Here is a 23,372-nt window from a genome sequence, read left to right on the forward strand (position 1 = left end):
TCGTCGAGTGGACACTGAATAGTGCACGGTACATCCAAACCGTCATCGAACCCATCGTTCTACCATTCCTAGACCGGCAAGGGAACTTCCTGTTCCAACAGGACAATGCACGTCCGCATGTATCCCGTGCCACCCAACGTGCTCTAGAAGGTGTAAGTCAACTACCCTGGCCAGCAAGATCTCCGGATCTGTCCCTCATTGAGCTTGTTTGGGACTGGATGAAGCGTCGTCTCACGAAGTCTGCACGTCCAGCACGAACGCTGGTCCAACTGAGGCGCCAGGTGGAAATGGCATGGCAAGCCGTTCCACAGGACTACATCCAGCATCTCTACGATCGTCTCCATGGGAGAATAGCAGCTTGCATTGCTGCGAAAGGTGGATATACACTGTACTAGTGCCGACATTGTGCATGCTCTGTTGCCTGTGTCTATGTGCCTGTGGTTCTGTCAGTGTGATCATGTGATGTATCTGACCCCAGGAATGTGTCAATAAAGTTTCCCTTCCTGGGACAATGAATTCACGGTGTTCTTATTTCAATTTCCAGGAGTGTAGCATCCACTACTCCGCTCCATGAAATCCTCCACAGATGAGGACGAAACGTTGGGTTTCTCCATGAAACTCATTCGACCACAGCATAAAAGGCTGGAACAATTTAATAATTGAATGTTAGAGTGTCAGAAAGAGACCATAAGAATCGCGTCCGTGGACAGCAGCCAGGGTAAAGTAGCAGGAATCATACGTATTATGTACAATAAAGAGCAATAAGGCAACCGAGATAGGGTAATGATTGCGCTCTGGATAGGCCAGACCGGTCGCCCTGATATAGGTTTACGGCGACTTCCCCACGGTACAATAGGTGAATGCTGGGATGGTTGCTTAAAGTAATATAATCGCTTCCTTCTCTATTCTCGCCTAACAGAGCTATATCTCCGTTTCTTATAACCCCGACGTCCAAAGACGCCAAAATCTGTCTCTCCCCCCCCCCCCCCCTCTCTCTCTCTTTATTTTTTTAATGTAGCACCCCTGCAAGTCACCTACTGCTGTATGCGTAGTTTTTGTCTCTAACATATACATCGATTTAGCCAACTTGCCTAAAGAACTAGGTGGGGCCCCTCCCTTCTGCACACATTGCAGAAGAGAGGGCTCGTTGCTAAGCCTACGCTTCCCCGTGCGCAGCCGCATTAACGTGACGGAAAGGATTCTTCCTCATGACAGCAGGATTCCTATTTCTATCCTACATATGATCTACGAAACTTACTCTATAGTGTATGGTGGAAAAGCATTTGTACAGTTACAGATGCCATCGAATAAATAATTTTGACTAATTTTGTAACACCTTAACCTCATATCTCTTTTCGGCACTCAATCCGTATCTGACCTTAGGTTTTTTTTTCTATCATGTACACTTTCTATCATCAATGTGGGTCCCTTATAAAACAGAAAATTACGAAAACACGTGTAACTGGGATGATTTTTCGATATATTTATAGTTATTGAAACATAAGCGTGAAAGCACCTACTTACTACACAGGTAACATGTGTCCATTGAATTACATTTGCTTTCTCTTTTCACAGTAGATATAGGTAACGTATAATGCAGCTCTCTCTCTCTGCAATGATTTGTGTGCTGTACATCTCAGTGAAATGCAAGCAGCTGCCTACTATAATATTGGTATTCCATCCGGCTGATACGGTCTTGATGAAGGCCGCCCTGACATAACCCAAATTTTCTGTGTCATAGTTCCAAAAGTGAGTATTGAGACTCGTCAGGCAGCCAAACTTCATGTACTTTTCTAAAATGACTACAACCGACATACAGAATGGGTCCTTTTGTTTCCTAAAAACTAAGTGAATGATACCCAAGCCTCTCTCTTAATTTAAGTCATTTTTATGCGAAGATGAAGCAAAATATTTTAAGATTGTCAGTATTGCTTCTGACAGATGAAGAAACTCCTTGCAGAGACTCCTGACAAGTTTTATCTTTTGGTAATACCTTCATAAACTGTGTTATTATATCCAACGTCAAGTGTATAGGTGATATATGATTTTCCTCGGATACCCGAGGTTCTTGCTACGAAAATACGATTGCTCAAACAGCTTATCATAGTAGTCACCATGTGTACATCCCCAGCAAATGATATTTCTGCCTCAAATTTTTATCACTTAAATTAGTATATTATATGTGTACATCACTAAAGTCGTTAAATACACATTTTAAAAAAAATCGTGAGAGCTAGCTGTAAAACAAGATGAGTTTTACGGCTTTTTGTCATATTAGGATTAACAACACTAAAACCACAAGAGTAAATCTCTTTAATTTAAAAAATTCTTTGCTAGCCTCTGGTATTTGTTATTCCTTTTCATAATCCATTCTGGAAACGAGTGATGGAACACTAGACATCCATATTCCCGTATAATCGCCGTAATCTCTATTTTCCGTGCAAAATATACAAGTGCAGATAGTGTTGAGGATCAGTGGACAAAGTTCAAAACCATCGTACAATATGCGTTAGATGAGTATGTGCCACGCAAGACCGTAAGAGATGGAAAAGAGCCACTGTGGTACAACAACCGAGTTAGAAAACTGCTGCGGAAGCAAAGGGAACTTCACAGCAAACATGAACATAGCCAAAGACTTGCAGACAAACAAAAATTACGCGAAGCGAAATGTAGTGTGAGGCGTTCAATGAATTCGAAAGTAACGTTCTATGTACTGACTTGGCAGAAAATCCTAAGAAAGTTTGGTCTTATGTCAAAGCGGTAGGTGGATCAAAACAAAATGTCCAGACACTCTGTGACCAAAATTGTACTGAAACAGAGGATGACAGACTAAAGGCCGAAATACTAAATGTCTTTTCCCGAAGCTGTTTCACAGAGGAAGACTGCACTGTAGTTCCTTCTCTAGATTGTCGCACAGATGACAAAATGGTAGATATCGAAATAGACGACAGAGGGATAGAGAAACAATTAAAATCGCTCAAAAGAGGAAAGACCTGATGCGATACCAGTTCGATTTTACACAGAGCACGCGAAGGAACTTGGCCCCCCTTCTTGCAGCGGTGTACCGTAGGTCTCTAGAAGAGCGTAGCGTTCCAAAGGATTGGAAAAGGGCACAGGTCATCCCCGTTTTCAAGAAGGGACGTCGAACAGATGTGCAGAACCATAGACCTATATCTCTAACTTCCATCAGTTGTAGAATTTTGGAACACGTATTATGTTCGAGTATAATGACTTTTCTGGAGACTAGAAATCTACTCTGTAGGAATCACCATGGGTTTCGAAAAAGACGATCGAGTGAAACCCAGCTCGCGCTATTAGTCCACGAGACTCAGAGGGCCATAGACACGGGTTCCCAGGTAGATGCCGTGTTTCTTAACTTCCGCAAGGCGTTCGATACCGTTCCCCACAGTCGTTTAATGAACAAAGTAAGAGCATATGGACTATCAGACCAATTGTGTGATTGGATTGAAGACTTCCTAGATAACAGAACGCAGCATGTCATTCTCAATGGAGAGAAGTCTTCCAAAGTAGGAGTGATTACAGGTGTACCGCAGGGGAGTGTCGTAGGACCGTTGTTATTCACAATATACATAAATGACCTTGTGGATAACATCGGAAGTTCACTGAGGCTTTTTGCGGATGATGCTGTGGTATACCGAGAGGTTGTAACAACGGAAAATTGTACTGAAATGCAGGAGGATCTGCAGCGAATTGACGCATGGTGCAGGGAATGGCAATTGAATCTCAATGTAGACAAGTGTAATGTGCTGCGAATACATAGAAATAAAGATCCCTAATCATTTAGCTACAATATAGCAGGTCAGCAACTGGAAGCACTTAATTCCATAAATTATCTGGGAATAGGCATTAGGAGTGATTTAAAATGGAATGATCATATAAAGTTGATCGTCGGTAAAGCAGATGCCAGACTGGGATTCATTGGAATAATCCTGAGGAAATGCAATCCGAAAACAAAGGAAGTAGGTTACAGTACACTTGTTCGACCACTGCTTGAATACTGCTCAGCAGTGTGGGATCCGTACCAGATAGAGTTGATAGAAGAGATAGAGAAGATCTGACGGAGAGCAGCGTGCTTCGTTACAGGATCATTTAGTAATCGCGAAAGCGTTACGGAGATGATAGATAAACTCCAGTGGAAGACTCTGCAAGAGAGACGCTCAGTAGCTCGGTACGGGCTTTTGTTGAAGTTTCGAGAACATACCTTCACCGAGGAGTCAAGCAGTATATTGCTCCCTCCTACGTATATCTCGCGAAGAGACTATGAGGATAAAATCAGAGAGATTAGAGCCCACACAGAGGCATACCGACAATCCTTCTTTCCACGATCAATATGGGACTGGAATAGAAGGGAGAACCGATAGAGGTACTCAAGGTACCCTCCGCCATACACCGTCAAGTGGCTCGCGGAGTATAGGTGTAGATGTAGATGAATTTTATGTACTCAATTATTGTCCATCCCAAGTATTGAATCCAAGCTAAGTTTCCCGGAGCTATACGTATATACGACCATAGTCTATCGGCCGATCAGTGTTTTATTCTGCCTGTAATGCACCATTGGGTGACAGTACTGCAGGTGCATATATGAGTGTTTCACTCTTCCAGGTACTGCTATCAGCTTTGGAAGTTGAAGCCAGTACTTCTTTCGTCAGCTCACGAGTTTCCAGAATTAATCTCCACTGAACTGTGGAGTGTGGGATAATCTGAAATTTCCTGGCAGATTAAAACTGTGTGCCGAACTGATACTCGAAGCTGGGACTTCGGACTACCGCGGCAAGGCAGTAGACAGGTATTAGTAGAAAGGAAGCTGTTGGTGCGGGCGTGAGTCGTCATTGGCAGAGCAAAAAATGGTTCAAATGGCTCTGAGCACTATGGGACTTAACATCTGTGGTCATCAGTCCCCTAGAACTTAGAACTACTTAAACCTAACTAACCTAAGGACATCACACACATCCATGTCCGAGGCAGGATTCGAACCTGCGACCGTAGCGGTCACGCGCTTCCAGACTGAAGCGCCTAGAACCGGCCGGCTTGGCAGAGTACTCAGAGGCAAATGTCACAGATTCGAGTCCCAGTTCGGCACACACTTTTAATCTACCAGGACGTTTTTTCTCAAGAGCTGTCCTTACAACGCTGAACAGACCCATACCCCAGTCCTCCCATCGACAAAAGACTGCTAGTCTTGCCGAGGATGGTATTCGTGACCTTCATCTGACAATCAAGCCATGTTGACAGCTGAATACGGAAGACAGACTACGCGCAATTCTAGCATTGACCCCTTTCTACGTTCACCACGTACGATTTTCTGTGCATCCCCATGTTACTGGTATTAACTGTACAGAGTCTTTTAAGTGTTACTGAGAATTACGCTGAATTATTACATTATTCCAACTTGGGAGATCCGTAACAGAACTCAGGAATAGGTCACCCAGTGTTCTTATAGCTGTTCTGTTTTCAGATACGCAACGATACATTCTACATTTGTGCACTGCACACCTCTATACCACGAGTGACATAGGTGCATAGAAGTTTTCTTCTTTTGCTTCCTAGCGATTGCCCCTCGATCATGGGGTTCAGAGTGATAGAGTACGCTATCTCATGATGATGGCAATGATGATGATCATTATGGTGTGATGCTACTATCACATATCGATATGCAAAGTTAACTCATTTTCAGCCGCTACTTCGCGTTTATTATAGTGAGGATACTGGAGTGGTGTGTTTGGAAAGCCAGCCTCATGCTCGCCATGTGTTGTAATGTCAGAAACCTCTCTATCGCTTTTTTGTCGGTAGAAGGCAATCTGTGTATATCGTTGGGGCAAGAGGGCCTCCTCTGGGAATACGGGCAGTGTACTTCAAAGAGCCAGACACCACGGCACTTTCCGACTGGCATTGGAGAGTCAGTCACCTTCACTCTAAAAATATGATTTAGCCAATAGTACTACATCACTCTGGGCAGTGTTCTTGGTGCATAAGGCTGGAAAATCATGAAGATAATGCTTTGGCCCAGTACCAACGTTTTTTAAAAAACGTGCGTTTCTTACACAAGGAGGGAAGTTAAATGTGCTTTCCCCCGCTTTTCAATGAATTGAACAACACTTCTCATCTGTCACATTGACAACGGCGTGGAGTCGTCCCCTTCTTGTAGAGTAACTCGAAAGCACAGAGCTGATGACTGCGAACGGAGGATCTAGGCATTCTGCACTAGTCCGTCACTGACAGGGTGTCGTCTCCAGTTGCCATCTGATGCTGATCGCCACACGCTAGCTGTTCAGGGGAATGTAAGTGTGGCTATTGCAGTAGTGCGATCCGTATTCTATGCAGCTCGTTACTTCCTTACTTTGCTACACAACTTCTGTTTCTTAATATTGCTATAATTTGTTGCTTCTTATTGTAACGTCAACTTGACCAGATAAGAAGATCTTTTTATTCTTACTCAGTACTGTCTTCCACACTTTCTGGTACACCCCCGTCGTGATAGGATCATTTTGTTATTTCATTGTTGTATAGAGCTTTGCTCTCTTTTAATTTCGCTGTGATTTATGTCAGTTATTTGAGCAAACAAATAACGGCTTATCTTTCAAGATCCTTTAAACTTTCCTTGTTAGACAATGAAATGATAATTAAATGGACACCCTAGCTGCAAACAGGCGTTGATATACTTCATTCAACGGCAACTGTTCTTTCGGGAACAGATACTACCGTCATATATACTTCTTAGACAACTCATCGTAAATAAATACAACCTGTTTAACACCCAGTTGGCTCACTTCACTGTGTCGGCGTTGTTCTTCTGCACAGTGGCCGACTAAAAAGATAATTTACTTATTATTTTTTTAAATCAACGAGCCTTGCACTCGCTTATCTTGGATCAGTACGAATTACGAATTAGTTTTACTTGTCATCCTGTGACAACAACGAGCTTTGCTTTCGGTCGTCTTGTACTACTACAAAATGGTTCAAATGGCTCTGAGCACTATGGGACTTAACTTCTGAGGTCATCAGTCCCCTAGAACTTAGAACTACTTAAACCTAACTAACCTAAGGACATCACACACATCCATGCCCGAGGCAGGATTCGAACTTGCGACCGTAACAGTCGCGCAGTTCCAGACTGTAGCGCCTAGAGCCGCTCGGCTACTCCAGCCGGCTGTACTCCTACAGGTTGGTTTTATCAGTCAGGAGGTAGAACTTTCAATAGGTTACAAAGGCTAAACATCTGCGTTCATCAGTCTCTTATTCATCCCCCAGGACGGAATCTGCGTATCCCGTGTGTCTGCATCTAGAGTAAATCTGATGTGAAAGTGTGAGGTCGTTTCCTAAATGTTTGTATAGTGTGTATCTGAGGCAGAATGTGGGTACCAGCCCTGTATTTACCTAGTGGGGTGTGCGACTCTGCCTAGAAACCGCATAGAGACTGGTCGGCTTACTAGCCCTCGCCGTGAGGCGGATTCGATCCGGGTCAGGCTCGTCTACCAGCGTCCCGGAAGCGGCGCGGTAACGAGCTCGCTTATCCGCAAGGTTCTCTGTTTCGTGAGTTGGAAATTACTTATACCTCTCTTGCCACCGCAGTTGGCATTTAACCTAAGGTAGTAAAGGTAAATACTCCGTGTGTCTGCGAACGTGTGAACTTCGTTTTGTATGTTACTGTATTTTAACAGCTTGTGCGTCGTATTTTCTGAGATGGTATTTTAATTAATGAGATTCTTCACTGTTAACTTAGAGGATTTTTATTGGCATTCGTTTTTTTCTCTTAATTATTACCGAACACCTAGTTTATTCCGCCACACCTGTTCCATCGTAGGCATCAGCCCAGTCGTTTACGCTCTCGGTCAGGATGACGTCACCTGGATTTATATATATACACACACACGCAGCAACACCGTACAGAAAAACTTGTGGAACAGGCGGCAGCAGGGAAGGCTCGGCAGAACCTTGAGAGGAGGCTGAGCCGTCTGCGGGTGGCTGATCCGCATCTCCCAAAGGTTGCGAAAGAAGAGAGCGGTGGACGCTACCGCGCCGAGCACCAACGCGGCCAAGGACGCAGCCGCCGCCGCTGCTCCTGCCCACCGACTCTGGTCGCCAACACCGATCACTGCTTACATCCCTTTGCAGGCACATGGCGCGTAATGGACTTTGTGAGAACAGTCTTACTTCCTGCAAGTTGAGTTCCTTTCTCATTGCACCGAACAATGAATATCTCCCGCGTGTTTCTTTGCTACCGTCATCCAGCTACTGTTGGGTCACACGTCGTACACTTCACATGTATTTTTGTGGGCACTTGCCCTTTCTATCACCACGGTATGGACTGCACCTAAGCTGATAGAGAAGCTGTCAAACGCTTTGTGCACCTGGTTGTTGTTTCAATCCCATCTGCGTTATTTTCTTTTTACACAGCCTTCCGAAATGCCTTCACAAAAGAATACGAAGTAAATATTCCAGAATTTGAATCGAAAACAGCTGCCAACATGTAACATAGAAGTAACTATCCTCGGAGTATTGAAGCAACTCAAATCACTTAGTAAAAGCAAGTCTTCTACTCCAGACTGTATACCAATTAGGTTCCTTTCGGAGTATGCTGATGCATTAGCTTCATACTTAACAATCATATACAACCGTTCGCTCGACGAAAGATCCGTACCCAAAGACTGGAAAGTTGCACAGGTCACACCAATATTCAAGAAAAGTATTAGGAGTAATCCACCAAATTACAGGCCCATATCGTTGACGTCGATATGCAGCAGGATTGTAGAGCATATATTGTGCTCGAACATTATGAATTATCTCAAAGGAAACGATCTATTGACACACGGTCAACATGGGTTTAGAAAACATCGTTCCTGTGAAACACAACTAGCTCTTTATTCACATGAAGTGGCTAGGTATAGCGCCGCCGCCTATTAGGACTTTATGAAATTATAGGGTTTGAAGTGGGAATATTCCACGACGTCATTCAACAAATTCCCCATTTTTGCATCCGAAATTAGCCGAGAAAAAGATTTGTTGCATTACTCACTCAATGCCTCTCGTATAATCGTCGGGTATGAAAGGATGGGAGTAGTTGAGAAGAGAATGAGACCGAGTTGTAACTGAACCTGTACATTGACAAGCAGTAAAGCAAATGAAGCAGAAAGCTGGAAAGAGGATTAAATTTCCAGAAGAAATTAAATGGTTCAAATGGCTCTGAGCACTATGGGACTTAACTTCTGAGGTCATCAGTCCCCTAGAACTTAGAACTACTTAAGCCTAACTAACCTAAGGACATCACACACATCCATGCCCGAGGGAGGATTCGAACCTGCGACCGTAGCGGTCGCGCTGTTCCAGACTGTAGCGCCTACAACCGCCTGCCACCCCAGCCGGCCACATGAAGTGTTGAGTGCTATTGACAAGGGATTTCAGATCGATTCCGTATTCCTGGATTTCCGGAAGGCTTTTGACACTGTACCACACAAGTGGCTCGTAGTAAAATTGCGTGCTTATGGAATATCGTCTCAGTTATGTGACTGGAGTTGCGATTTCCTCTCAGAGAGGTCATAGTTCGTGGTAACTGACGGAAAGTCATGGAGTAAAACAGAAGTGATTTCAGGCATTCCCCAAGGTAGTGTTATAGGCCCTTTGCTGTTCCTTATCTATATAAACGATTTGGGAGACAATCTGAGCAGCCGTCTTAGGTTGTTTGCAGGTGAGACTGTCGTTTATCGACTAATAAAGTCATCTGAAGATCGAAAGAAATTGCAAAACGATTAAGAAAAAATATCTGAATGGTGCGAAAAGTGGCAGTTGACTCTAAATAACGAAAAGTGTAAGGCCATCCACACGAGTACTAAAAAGAACTCGTTAAGCTTCGGTTACACGGTAAATCAGTCCAATCTAAAAGCCGTAAATTCAACTAAATACCTAGGTAATACAATTACGAACAACGTAAATTGGAAAGAACACATAGAAAATGTTGTGGGGAAGGCTAACCAAACTCTAGGTTTAGTGGCAGGACACTTAGAAAATGTAACAGACCTACTAAGGAGACTGCCGACACTACGCTTGTCCGTCCTCTTTTAGAATACTGCTGCACGGTGTGGGATCTTTACCAATTAGAACTGACGGAGTACATCGAAAAAGCTCAAAGAAATGTAGCACGTTTTGTATTATTGCGAAATATGGGAGAGAGTGTCACAGAAATGATACAGGATTTGGGCTGGAAATCATTAAAAGAAAGGCGTTTTTCGTTGCGACGGAATCTTCTCACGAAATTCTAACCACCAACTCTCTCCTCCGAATGCGAAAATATTTTGTTGACCCCAAACTACATAGGGCTGAACGATCACCACGCTAAAATAAGGGAAATCAGAGCTCGTACGGAAAGATATAGGTGTTCATTCTTTCCGCGCGCTATACGAGATTGGAATAATAGAGAATGTGAAGGTGGTTCGATGAACCCTCTGCCAGGCCCTTAAATGTGATTTGCAGAGTATCTTGTAGATGTAGATGTAGTGGCTTAGTGGTTGCGAGGTAAGTTTCATACGATTTCAGATGTTCAGAGTGTACGCCTTGTCGATCCTAGGATTTTTTTTCTGTCCCGTAACATGACTTTCACCTTTGTCAACACTGCACCGATTTAAAGACACAAATATCGCCGTGGCTGGGATTTCATTTAAACTATATGCCCTGTAGTAACTAGCTGCGTTGGGGGATGGTCGTGGCGAGCGGAGTGTAGGAGGGTAAAGCCATGCCGTGACTCGGAAAGGCAATGGAAGGGAGGTCAGAGAACATACTGCACCCTACACAAACGTAACAAACAGTTATTCCTCCAGAAAAACTACTGTCCTACCTATCTGCAAATAGGCATCAGCGACATTCTAGAACAAGTAATTATTAACCTCTCCGAAAATTCGCCACAGACAATAACATCCTGATGCCCGAGCAGTTTGATCTAACAGATCAGCTTGGGAACCCTGAGCAAATAATCTACCCCATCCGGTCAGAGAACATAATGCACCCTACCCAAACATAACAAACAATTATTCCTCCAGAAAAACTACTGTCCTACCTATCTGCAAATAGGCATCAGCAACATTCTAGAACAAGTAATTATTAACCTCTCCGAAAATTCGCCACAGACAATAACATCCAGATGCCCGAGCAGTTTGATCTAACAGATCAGCTTGGGAACCGTGAGCAAATAATCGACCCCATCAAAGGCAATGGAAGGGAGGTCAGAGAACATACTGCACCCTACCCAAACATAACAAACAATTATCCCCCAGAAAAACTACTGTCCTACCTATCTGCAAATAGGCATCAGCAACATTCTAGAACAAGTAATTATTAACCTCTCAGAAAATTCGCCACAGACAATAACATCCTGATGCCCGAGCAGTTTGATCTAACAGATCAGCTTGGGAACCCTGACCAAATAATCGACCCCATCCTAGCAAAGTGGCAGTTCTTTCTAATAAATGTTGTACTTAACAACCAGATGCGACAGACTGAGGCTAAGTACAACAATATAATATATTTGCACTCCGCTCTGCACAGTTTACACGAATGACGTACCAATACAATGACCCCGAAGATAATGTGACCTATGAGAGCTGTCACAACCTTTATTTTACTCGCAGAACACTACATCAGTACTTTTACAGAATTACACAGTGATGCAATACTGGTGGAGAACAGTGCTGTACCAGTGCCAACGTGATCATTTCTAGTGAAGCACTGCTGTGCCTAAACCGCTCTGAGGGTGACAGCTTTCTGGTTTCTGTGAGGCACGGTATAAATGAATCAAGACCTTCAAGAGGGGGGTCTGATTCCGTAGCTGAGCAGTCGGCGCGTTTGTCTGCAATGCAGCATGTCCGGGTTCGAATCCTCGCCAGGTCGGAGATTTTCTCCTTCGGGGAGTGGGTGCTGTGTTGTTCTCATCATCATGCCATCATCATCGACGCACAAGTCGCCTCATGTGACGTAAACTGAAAGGACTTGTAACTTGGTGGCCTAACCTCCCCAAGTGAGGGCTACCCGCCATCAGTGACACACGGTCATTTCATCAAAAGGTAATTTGAATCCCTTTTCTACAGAATAAATATTTGGAGCTTTACCTCCTCTTCTACTTCACACAGTTTGTTCCTCGATGCTCTCAGAGCGTTCAAATGGCTCTGAGAACTACTTAAACCTAACTAACCTAAGGACATCACACACACACCCATGCCCGAGGCAGGATTCGAACCTGCAACCGTAGCGGTCGCGCGGTTCCAGACTGTAGCGGCCAGAACCGCTCGGCCACCCTGGCCGGCTCCCAAAGCGTCTTAATCGTCGTACCTCACATCTTTTTTTCCAGATTCGCCCTCAGCTACTGCTGAGTGACCAGATGTGATAGTAACAAAACCGTGAACGTATTAATGTCGATATGGTTCATAATTTAACAACCGAATTGATGCAGTATAGCAAAGTGTCTATTAAAACACTGATTTGAATTAAGTAGATGAAGTGTACTAGCGTTCTAGCATTAAGCCATGTGGTGTATCAGAAACTGATGCTGAAATTTACGCACATGCTTTAGAATAGCTTGGAATTTATAATAATATCACGAATATAAAATACCTACTATAATAGATGTACCGCGAGTTCAACTTCAGTAACCAGCATATAAATATATAAACACAATTACAAGAACAAGAAACATTAACAGAGCATGAATGATCAAGCTACAGTTAACTACAGAGGCTATCAGTTAATTCTCACGGATATTATTTTTTGGCTACACAGGTTTTAAGCAATTCTGACATTCTCAACAGGCCTTATGACTTCTCGACCGCTGGCTGCGTCAGTAGCTTGTCTCCTTGAGCCTCTTGCTAATAGATTCCTCCAATAGGGGACTTGAGAAGATGCACGCACCTATTAGTTTCTGACGTCGCCGACGGCTAAGACGTAATGTGGGCTGTTCATAATGACATCGATGTCGAAGACAGTTAAGACAATAAACAATGTGTGTGAACATTGACTTATAACATCTGAAGTCAAGTGTAGCGGAGATGAAGAGTAGCAGTTCGTAAAACACCTTCATGTTTTATGTGGTTTCCTAAATCAACTGATGTGTTTTTTTCTCAAGTAAACAAATTGATTGGATCTGTACTTAGTGCGTACATTACATTCACTTGCTTGCAAACTTGAAAGAGCAGTGATAGGAAATCTGTACGTAACATTCGACAATAAGGTTTAACAGGTCGTGATAAAGTAGCTGAGAACGCAAGCACAATGCATCTAAGGTGCTGCTAGATAAAAAAAAGTAAATAGGAAAATCTTCTGCAGCCAAGATCGCTTGGTATTTTATTTTATTTCACAGGCCGGCCGGTGTGGCCGAGCAGTTCTAGGCACTTCATTCTGGAACCGCACGACCGCTCCGGTCGCTGGTTCGAATCCTGTCTCGGGTATGGATGTGTGTGACGTCCTTAGGTTAGTTAGGTTTAAGTAGTTCTAAGATCTAGGGGACTGATGACCTCAGATGTTAAGTCCCATAGTGCTCAGAGCCATCTGAACCATTTTATTTCACAATAATCGTTTTGAACAGAACCTTGCTGCCATTATCGGATCTAAAATTTAACAAAAGTAAAGCCGTTACAAAGAGAATTAAGCTCTGTGTACAAAAACGTATATCTGTGATAACATGTACCTACGCACAGTTCATATACCTTCAGAAAATGCCTACTAACATACATACATGCTACCAATACAATGAGCAAACTTTCCGCTCATAGGAATTGAAATCATGTTGGCTTGTCAAACACATGAAATATACGTAGCATCAATATGTGCCCAGGAGCGGACGTGCACACATACAAAGTGCATTCGTGGCCCAAGTACGTCACAGAAAAAACTCAGCGGGTAAGCTGCCTACGGCAGAGTAAGCCGTTATATGAACGCTCAACTGGTGGAGTATGTGTGCACATATTGATACTTGACATTCTTACATAAATACACTGGAGAATCAATAATTGACATTCTTATTAAAGCTACACTGGAGAATCATTACACCATGGGATCCAATATACACTCCTGGAAATTGAAATAAGAACACCGTGAATTCATTGTCCCAGGAAGGGGAAACTTTATTGACACATTCCTGGGGTCAGATACATCACATGATCACACTGACAGAATCACAGGCACATAGACACAGGCAACAGAGCATGCACAATGTCGGCACTAGTACAGTGTATATCCACCTTTCGCAGCAATGCAGGCTGCTATTCTCCCATGGAGACGATCGTAGAGATGCTGGATGTAGTCCTGTGGAACGGCTTGCCATGCCATTTCCACCTAGCGCCTCAGTTGGACCAGCGTTCGTGCTGGACGTGCAGACCGCGTGAGACGACGCTTCATCCAGTCCCAAACATGCACAATGGGGGACAGATCCGGAGATCTTGCTGGCCAGGGTAGTTGACTTACACCTTCTAGAGCGCGTTGGGTGGCACGGGATACATGCGGACGTGCATTGTCCTGTTGGAACAGCAAGTTCCCTTGCCGGTCTAGGAATGGTAGAACGATGGGTTCGATGACGGTTTGGATGTACCGTGCACTATTCAGTGTCCCCTCGACGATCACCAGTGGTGTACGGCCAGTGTAGGAGATCGCTCCCCACACCATGATGCCGGGTGTTGGCCCTGTGTGCCTCGGTCGTATGCAGTCCTGATTGTGGCGCTCACCTGCACGGCGCCAAACACGCATACGACCATCATTGGCACCAAGGCAGAAGCGACTCTCATCGCTGAAGACGACACGTCTCCATTCGTCCCTCCATTCACGCCTGTCGCGACACCACTGGAGGCGGGCTGCACGATGTTGGGGCGTGAGCGGAAGACGGCCTAACGGTGTGCGGGACCGTAGCCCAGCTTCATGGAGACGGTTGCGAATGGTCCTCGCCGATACCCCAGGAGCAACAGTGTCCCTAATTTGCTGGGAAGTGGCGGTGCGGTCCCCTACGGCACTGCGTAGGATCCTACGGTCTTGGCGTGCATCCGTGCGTCGCTGCGGTCCGGTCCCAGGTCGACGGGCACGTGCACCTTCCGCCGACCACTGGCGACAACATCAATGTACTGTGGAGACCTCACGCCCCACGTGTTGAGCAATTCGGCGGTACGTCCACCCGGCCTCCCGCATGCCCACTATACGCCCTCGTTCAAAGTCCGTCAACTGCACATACGGTTCACGTCCACGCTGTCGCGGCATGCTACCAGTGTTAAAGACTGCGATGGAGCTCCGCATGCCACGGCAAACTGGCTGACACTGACGGCGGCGGTGCACAAATGCTGCGCAGCTAGCGCCATTCGACGGCCAACACCGCGGTTCCTGGTGTGTCCGCTGTGCCGTGCGTGTGATCATTGCTTGTACAGCCCTCTCGCAGTGTCCGGAGCAAGTATGGTGGGTCTGACACACCGGTGTCAATGTGTTCTTTTTTCCATTTCCAGGAGTGTATATCATTTGATGCACCGAGCAATTGACATACACATAGCTACTAAATTGAGGCAAGTACTGCCATCTCTAGTGCGAACAGGCGGAACACACCTCATACGCTAATATAGTATACCATGATTCGTACATCATAGCGTGGATGACATATACAAAGCATAACCTTCCAGAGCAGAAATCCACGGGTACAACCAGGCCCTTCCTTAGAGGTGAAACTACCGCATCACCAGAGAACAATCTGGGTCATAACAAGCAGCGTGTTCGGTACATAAGTATGTGCCGCACTCGTCACAACATTAAAACTTAAACCTTTGAAGCTATACCATACATTATCACATCATAGGCATCCAAGAGTACCTAGTACCAGAATGGGCCACCTGGAAACCGCCACAAGTTTACAGGCTGTAACCGGCACCCAATGAGATACAAACGATAGACAAGAACCACTGTATTTATAAGTACATAAGTGAGAAGCAGCACCTAATGACCAACAACAACTTGGCATACTAAAAGGCCACAAAATTCAGACGCTTGCATACAATGCATGCACACATTTGTAGACAAAACTAAGGGACACAGGGTTATAGGGTAACAAAGTACATGAAAAAAGACAGGAACGCACTGAATCACGGGAACATAAGTAAGCTGTAACGAGTCTTCTTGGTGATTCATAAATTAACGTAAGTACCCTCAGCAAAGATACTTGAATCAGAGTAAGGTTAAAAACAGCTATACTGCTGTTCGTTTATGAATGCATAGCATAAATCATTAAAACACTTGGCAGTATGACACTAGCTTTAAATAAGAAAAACACTTATCCAGTTCTGAATCATTGGAGACCGTGGTATATAAAACAAAGCTAACTCAGGTGTGTTCCACATTCCTGTTATACTATAATATGGATGGACGATATCCAATAACAAGCCGCTGCAGCTTAAGATAAAAATCATGGATTACTTGAGCGCAGAAATTACTTGTGACTCTATAGGAGGAAGGGCACAATATTGAAAACAGTATCGGGAGATACTGAACTATAGTGTAACGGGAGTAGAGAAACAAGGTGACAACAGACCACATTGTGCTACAAATAAGGCAGTAAGCCAATGTTTGTCCAAGACACAGTGCACACACACGGTTCAGCTGTGAAACCTACATGTGCTTAACATGAAGATTATGTAAATGTAGCTCACAAAACAGAAATTTAAAAATTACGCTAATTATCTACGCTAGCTACAAACATTTTTGTTTACGTAAATAAATAGCACCATCAATAGTGGCTGTTTGCTGCCTTCTTCTTTGAATGAATCAACCTATATGACGTAAGTTTTCCTCGACGTCTCCGTATATGGATGAGTCTTCTCGAGTGCTAGTCGCATGGGGCCACTTGGATCCGTCTGTCTTCAGCTATGAAAGCAATGCATATGGCTACGCACCGAAATCTGATTTGCATAAACTAAATGATTATAGGGTGATCTGCCTAACTCTTGGAACAATGAAATACGCTCCCACCAATGCTGTCACCTATCTCGCCATTAGTTTGCTGTCAAAGTAGGCACTAAGGAGTTAGCATGCGACTGTACGGGAAATTTGTACTGACCAAGCAGTATTTCTGTTGAGAAGTAATTACGCCTTTTCCTCGCGAATATCACCATGCCGTACATTTCTGGCTACAGAGTAAGTCCATTGGCCAACTACCGTGTGCCAGTCACTTCACATATATCGTTCAATAAAATCTTTGCCACTAAAAACATGGTAAATCGGCGTACCGGTGTACAGGGTGTTACAAAAAGGTACGGCCAAACTTTCAGGAAACATTCCTCACACACAAAGAAAGAAAATATGTTATGTGGACATGTGTCCGGCAACGCTTACTTTCCATGTTCTTCTCTTCAAATCACATTAATCATGGAATGGAAACACACAGCAACAGAACCTACCAGGGTGACTTCAAACACTTTGTTACAGGAAATGTTCAAAATGTCCTCCGTTAGCGAGGATACATGCATCCACCCTCCGTCGTGTGGAATCCCTGATGCGCTGATGCAGCCCTGGAGAATGGCGTATTGTATCACAGCCGTCCACAATACAAGCACGAAGAGTCTCTACATTTGGTACCGGGGTTGCGTAGACAAGAGCTTTCAAATGCACCCATAAATGAAAGTCAAGAGGGTTGAGGTCAGAAGAGCGTGGAGGCCACGGAATTGGTCCGCTTCTACCAATCCATCGGTCACCGAATCTGTTGTTGAGAAGCGTACAAACACTGCGACTGAAATGTGCGGGAGCTCCATCGTGCATGAACCACATGTTGTGTCGTACTTGTAAAGGCACATGTTCTAGCAGCACAGGTAGAGTATCCCGTATGAAATGATGATAACGTGCTCCATTCGTCCGTAAAGAGAACATTTGCACTGAAATGAGGATTGACACATTGTTGGATGAACCATTCGCAGAAGTGTACCCGTGGAGGCCATTCAGCTGCTGATAGTGCCTGCACACGCTGTACATGGTACAGAAACAACTGGTTCTCCCGTAGCACTCTCCTACCGCAGCAACTTCTCTGACACTGACATTAGGGTTATCGTCAACTGCATGAAGAATTGTCTCGTCCATTGCAGGTGTCCTCGTCGTTCTAGGTCTTCCCCAGTTGCGAGTCATAGGCTGGAATGTTCCATGCTCCCTAAGATGCCGATCAGTTGCTTCGAACGTCTTCCTGTCGGGACACCTTCGTTCTGGAAATATGTCTCGATACAAACGTACCGCGCCACGGCTATTGCCCCGTGCTAATCCATACATCTAATGGGCATCTGCCGACTCCGCATTTGTAAACATTGCACTGACTGCAAAACCACGTTCGTGATCAACACTAACCTGTTGATGCTACGTACTGATGTGCTTGATGCTAGTACTGTAGAGCAATGAGTCGCATGTCAATACAAGCACCGAAGTCAACATTACCTTCCTTCAATTGGGCCAACTGGCGGTGAATCGAGGAAGTACAGTACATACTGACGAAACTAAAATGAGCTCTAACATGGAAAGTAAGCGTTTCCGGACACATGTCCACATAACATCTTTTCTTTATTTGTGTGTGAGGAATGTTTCCTGAAAGTTTGGCCGTACCTTTTTGTAACACTCTGTATTCAAACGTCGTCCGTATACTGGAAAATTCCCATGTTGAGTTCAAATAGTTTCTAAATAGGCGACATACAGGGCGTACAGTAACGAACTTACTACAAACTGCGGAAGGCCATGTCCAACTATTCGAGGGCCATTTAACGTGTTGTCGTGATCTCGGACGTATATCGTACGGTAGCTGAGCACAACGTATATAATTCGTAAAAGTTCTTCCAGGATGTGTAGCATTTTCACTTTTTTAACTAGCTCCAGTGTCACGACATTATCATAAGCTCTCCAAAACTTTATAAATAAAACAGTCAGACACCCGTTACAAACGTTTTTCAGTATCTATTGCTGGGTGTATGATACTGTCTAAAGTACTTCTGGCCTTAGGAAAGCAATATTCTGTTCGTGGTAACAGTTGCCGATTATGTAGCCACCGCTCTAAGTACACTCCGTATGTACCATCAGTATGTAGACTGCTGTTAATAATTGGATTAGATGCTTGTGTCAAAGTTTCGATTAGATTTTAGTGAGGGCTACCGTTCTGCCGACAATGTTTTGCTTGGGTCCATTTGCTTAGTGCCATGATTTAATGTTATAGGGGGTTTAAGGAAAGCTTTTCCAATTACGGGCTCAAGAAGATGCAGTAAACTATTGGTGTTTTCCATAATATAAAATTTTGGTACAATCTTTTTCGAAGATGATTACTGGTCCATACGTTACATCATCACTGTGGTTGAACTAAGAGCACACAAGCACTTTGTTACGCTAAGTTGTAGATTAATAACTTCCTTAGTTGGCTTCTTTGAATAAGGCTCCTCATGACGGAAAGACATCTAAAGGAAAGTAAACCAGGGGAACTTTGCTCAACTAATCTACAGAAGGAATCCCGCAATTTTTACAAAAAAGAAATATATAATGAGATTATATGCTTAAGCTCTGCGAGAGACTGTAGAACTGGCCCGACAAAATAGGATCAGTGATGCTCGCTGTGAGGGATGGGGGCTGGGAGGAGGAGGAGGAGGGGGAGGAGGAAAGAAGGAGCAGACAGAGGGAAACTGTGCCCCGCAAAGGCAGTTATAATCCGCAGCTAACGAACTGTGCTCTGAATTTCGCAAAATCAGCAGCTGGGCGCGACGTTAATGAACCGCGCTGCAGGGGCTGGCAGGCTGCCAGACGCGGACGTCGACGCCCCCGCCCCCTTACCTCGTTAATCCATTGGGTGGCTCGGGAAATGCGCAGGCTCTACCATTTGTTTTCCAAATTGGGGAATACCCTAAAAACACGGCAGAAACTCTGTCAACGTAAGACTAAAACCCGAGTTTCAAGCGGGACTTCCGAAACACACCATTGTTTCAACGCACTTATTAACATTAACCCCGACAGGGATAGAAACATTTCCATTAGTTCGCGATACCTCCCGTATATCATTCTGCGACCAGGGCGATTGCATTAGTACGCTAACTAAGAGTTACAGTTTTGTCTGTATTCTCAATCCATGATCGCTGGCTACTACATGCTGTTCACTTTCCAAGTGGTTTGGAAGTAACTGACTTAGAGGGTGACTACATAGAAGTCGTTTTCCTGCCATCTTGACGAGTATTATATTGAATTCCAAAAATATTGTAAAAACTGATATCGGAATATATCATGTGAGGGTATCCAGTTTGTGTTGTGGTCATTACTTAAGTACTTTATTGATATAGTTGAAGAAACAACGTCTTATTGCATAAACTGCCAAAGGTCGTGTGTTATTTGTTTCTTTTGCTAATTTGGCGCTACAAATCTTCAGATTTCATCGCACTGACGGTAACAAGTTAAAGTTTTAGAACTACGCTCAGCACTTTTTACCATGGTTTTATTATTTCGCTTTCTTGTCTGTCGGTTCGGTATAAATTTAGCAATTCAATTTAAACTAACTTCTCAATGAGACAGACACTTGAAATTTTAAAAATAGTTCAGAACTGGATGACAATGCAATATTAACGCTCTATACTGTCTGGTGTGTGGTGGAGGGTACTTGATGTATATGTATCAGTGCCGTTTCCCCTTATTCCTGCTCCAGTCATAAATGTTTCACGGGGTGTGAAACAGTGGTAAGCCCCCGTGTGAGATCTAATCTCTTTCATTTTTATCTTTACGGTCTTTTCGCGAGATATACGTAGGAGTCAGGTACATATCAGTTGGGTCAAGAGAAATTGAAATAAACCTGAAATTAACGAGCCGGCCGCGGTGGCCGAGGGGTTCTAGGCGCTTCCGTCTGGAACCGCATGACCGCTACGGTCGCAGAGTCGAATCCTGCCTCGGTGATGGATGTGTGTGATGTCCTTAGGTTAGTTAGGTTTAACTAGTTCTAAGTTCTAGGGGACTGATGACCTCAGATGTTAAGTCCCATAGTGCTCAGAGCCATTTGAACCATTTTTTTGAAAAGTATAAACGAATTTCTTCTAATCCTATACAAATTCCTAACCCCACACAGACAGTTCTGAAAATTTGCGATTGTGAATTTTTTATAGCTGTGAAAATACTTGTACGATCTAAAATGAGAAACGTAGATCGTGTGCAATACATAATTGATGCATGAATATTTCACTACCTTATTATTATTTCAAAATGTAGTAGATTAAAAACTCATTTTTATTCGAATACTTATTTAGTTTAAGATTGCATTTCATTTCACAACTGGTAGGGTAAGCCAGTTAACAGACAGGAGGACGATGAGTATGTAGTGCCGGACACAAAATACTTGAGACATCGTTGTTGGCACGGTTATGTGTTGTAGGAAGCCTAGAGTTACTTCTGGAGGACATCGAGCGGATACTACAGCACACACCAAATATTATATCACTTCATTATTATTTCAACAATATGAAATACTTAACTTGTAAACAATCCATGACTACATCAATGACAATCAGTATTTGTTAATGTCGCTGAACACTGTGACTGTTACTACATTATAAACTACGGAACGATAGCCCCATCTCAAGATAAATTGACTATGAACTTTGTCATACAGTTCTGACTTATATTTCTGCTATACTGCAGCCAGATCTGATGAACTAAGACGATGCCGTCGTCGTAGTCGATACTAGGAATTGCGTTTAGAAAGAACTTAACTTGGAAAGAACATTTTGTGGGAAAGGCAAACAAAAGATTGCGTTTTATTGGCAGAACAGTTAGAAAATGTAACACATCTACTAAAGAGCTTGCCGGCCGGAGTGGCCGAGCGGTTCTAGGCGCTACAGTCTGGAACCGCGCGACCGCTACGGTCGCAGGTTCGAATCCTGCCTCGGGCATGGATGTGTGTGATGTCCTTAGATTAGTTAGGTTTAATTAGTTCTAAGTTCTAGAGGACTGATGATCTCAGCAGTTAAGTCCCATAGTGCTCAGAGCCATTTACTAAAGAGCTTACCTACATTACGCTTGTCCGTCCTCTTTTGGGTTCCTGATGCGCGGTCTGGGATCATTACCAGATACGATTAACTGAGTACATCGAGAAAGGCAGCACTATTTGTATTATCGTGAAATAGGGAAGAGAGTGTCACGGACATGATGCAGTATTTGGGGTGGACATCATTAAAACGAAGGCGTTTTTCGTTGCGGCGTAATCCTCTCACGGAATTTCAATCACCAAATTTGTCCTCCGAATGCTTAAATATTTAGTTGACACCGAACTACTTAGAGAGAAACGATCATCATAATAAAGTAAGGGAAATCAGAACTCGCACGAAAAGATATAGGTGTTCGTTCTTTCCGGGCGCTATTCGAGATTGAAATAATAGAGAATTATTGTGTGGTGGTTCGATAAATCCTGTGCCAGGTACTTAAATGTGATTTCCAGAATATCCACATAGACTGAAGTAATCTTTCGACAGCGTCGGCGTTTGGAACTTCTTGAGGTCGTGTCTTCGTCTAGGTCTAGGGGACATGGGATCTCGTCTTTCAGATAACCAGACAATACAGCATCCCTCCCCGACCTGACCTGACCTCCCACCTCCCGCAAACCTCCACACAGTCTCGTGTAATGCTGTGCCAGATGAAAACTGTGGTAAGGGGGAGGGGGGGGGGGGTGGAGGCCTGAATCCTGATGTACATGGGTGGACATGGATGTAACGACAGCCGATGGCAGCTCCCTGTTTGCACTCTGGCATTCAATTTATGAGTGACGGGCCAAAGAACCGATCATAGGAAGCACTCCCTCATCCAGTGACGCAGACGTTATGGCCAGGTTGACTGCAAGTGGAACTGCACAGTAGTCGTGACTGGTATTCGGCTCGGCGCCTCCACGGACATCGGTTCAGGTTGCCGGGCCGTTGGCGGCGGCGCCACGTCGGTCTCCTTCGGAACCACTCTGGACAGCGTCGACCGTGAAGGGGCAGACCGGTGTTGCAGACTCCACCGGCGTGTTGGGTCTGCGGCCAAAAATCCTGCTGCAGAATCACTGACAGGAGCGCCACAGCTGCTTCTATAGTGACGCCGATGCAGCCCAAAGGAACCTTGAACGACGTAATACGAACGAACCAATGCTTGTCTGATGACACCGTGCTCCCAACGCTGTTTCTTGCCAAAAATTTTGAAGAGAACTTCGTCCTGCGGCTAAAACTTGGTCTGACCCAGTGTAACAAACTCTTTTGGTGGCTGCCGCGGAAGATGCAACAGGGTACGGTGATAACGATCGTGTAATAATTCTACTGGGGACTACCCGTCACGTTGAATGATACCTGCCGTCTTTTACTAGTGCAATGTACTGGTAGGATCAACTTCACAAA

The sequence above is a fragment of the Schistocerca americana genome, chromosome X, assembly GCF_021461395.2.
Source record: "Schistocerca americana isolate TAMUIC-IGC-003095 chromosome X, iqSchAmer2.1, whole genome shotgun sequence".
NCBI classification, from domain to species: Eukaryota; Metazoa; Arthropoda; class Insecta; order Orthoptera; family Acrididae; genus Schistocerca; species Schistocerca americana.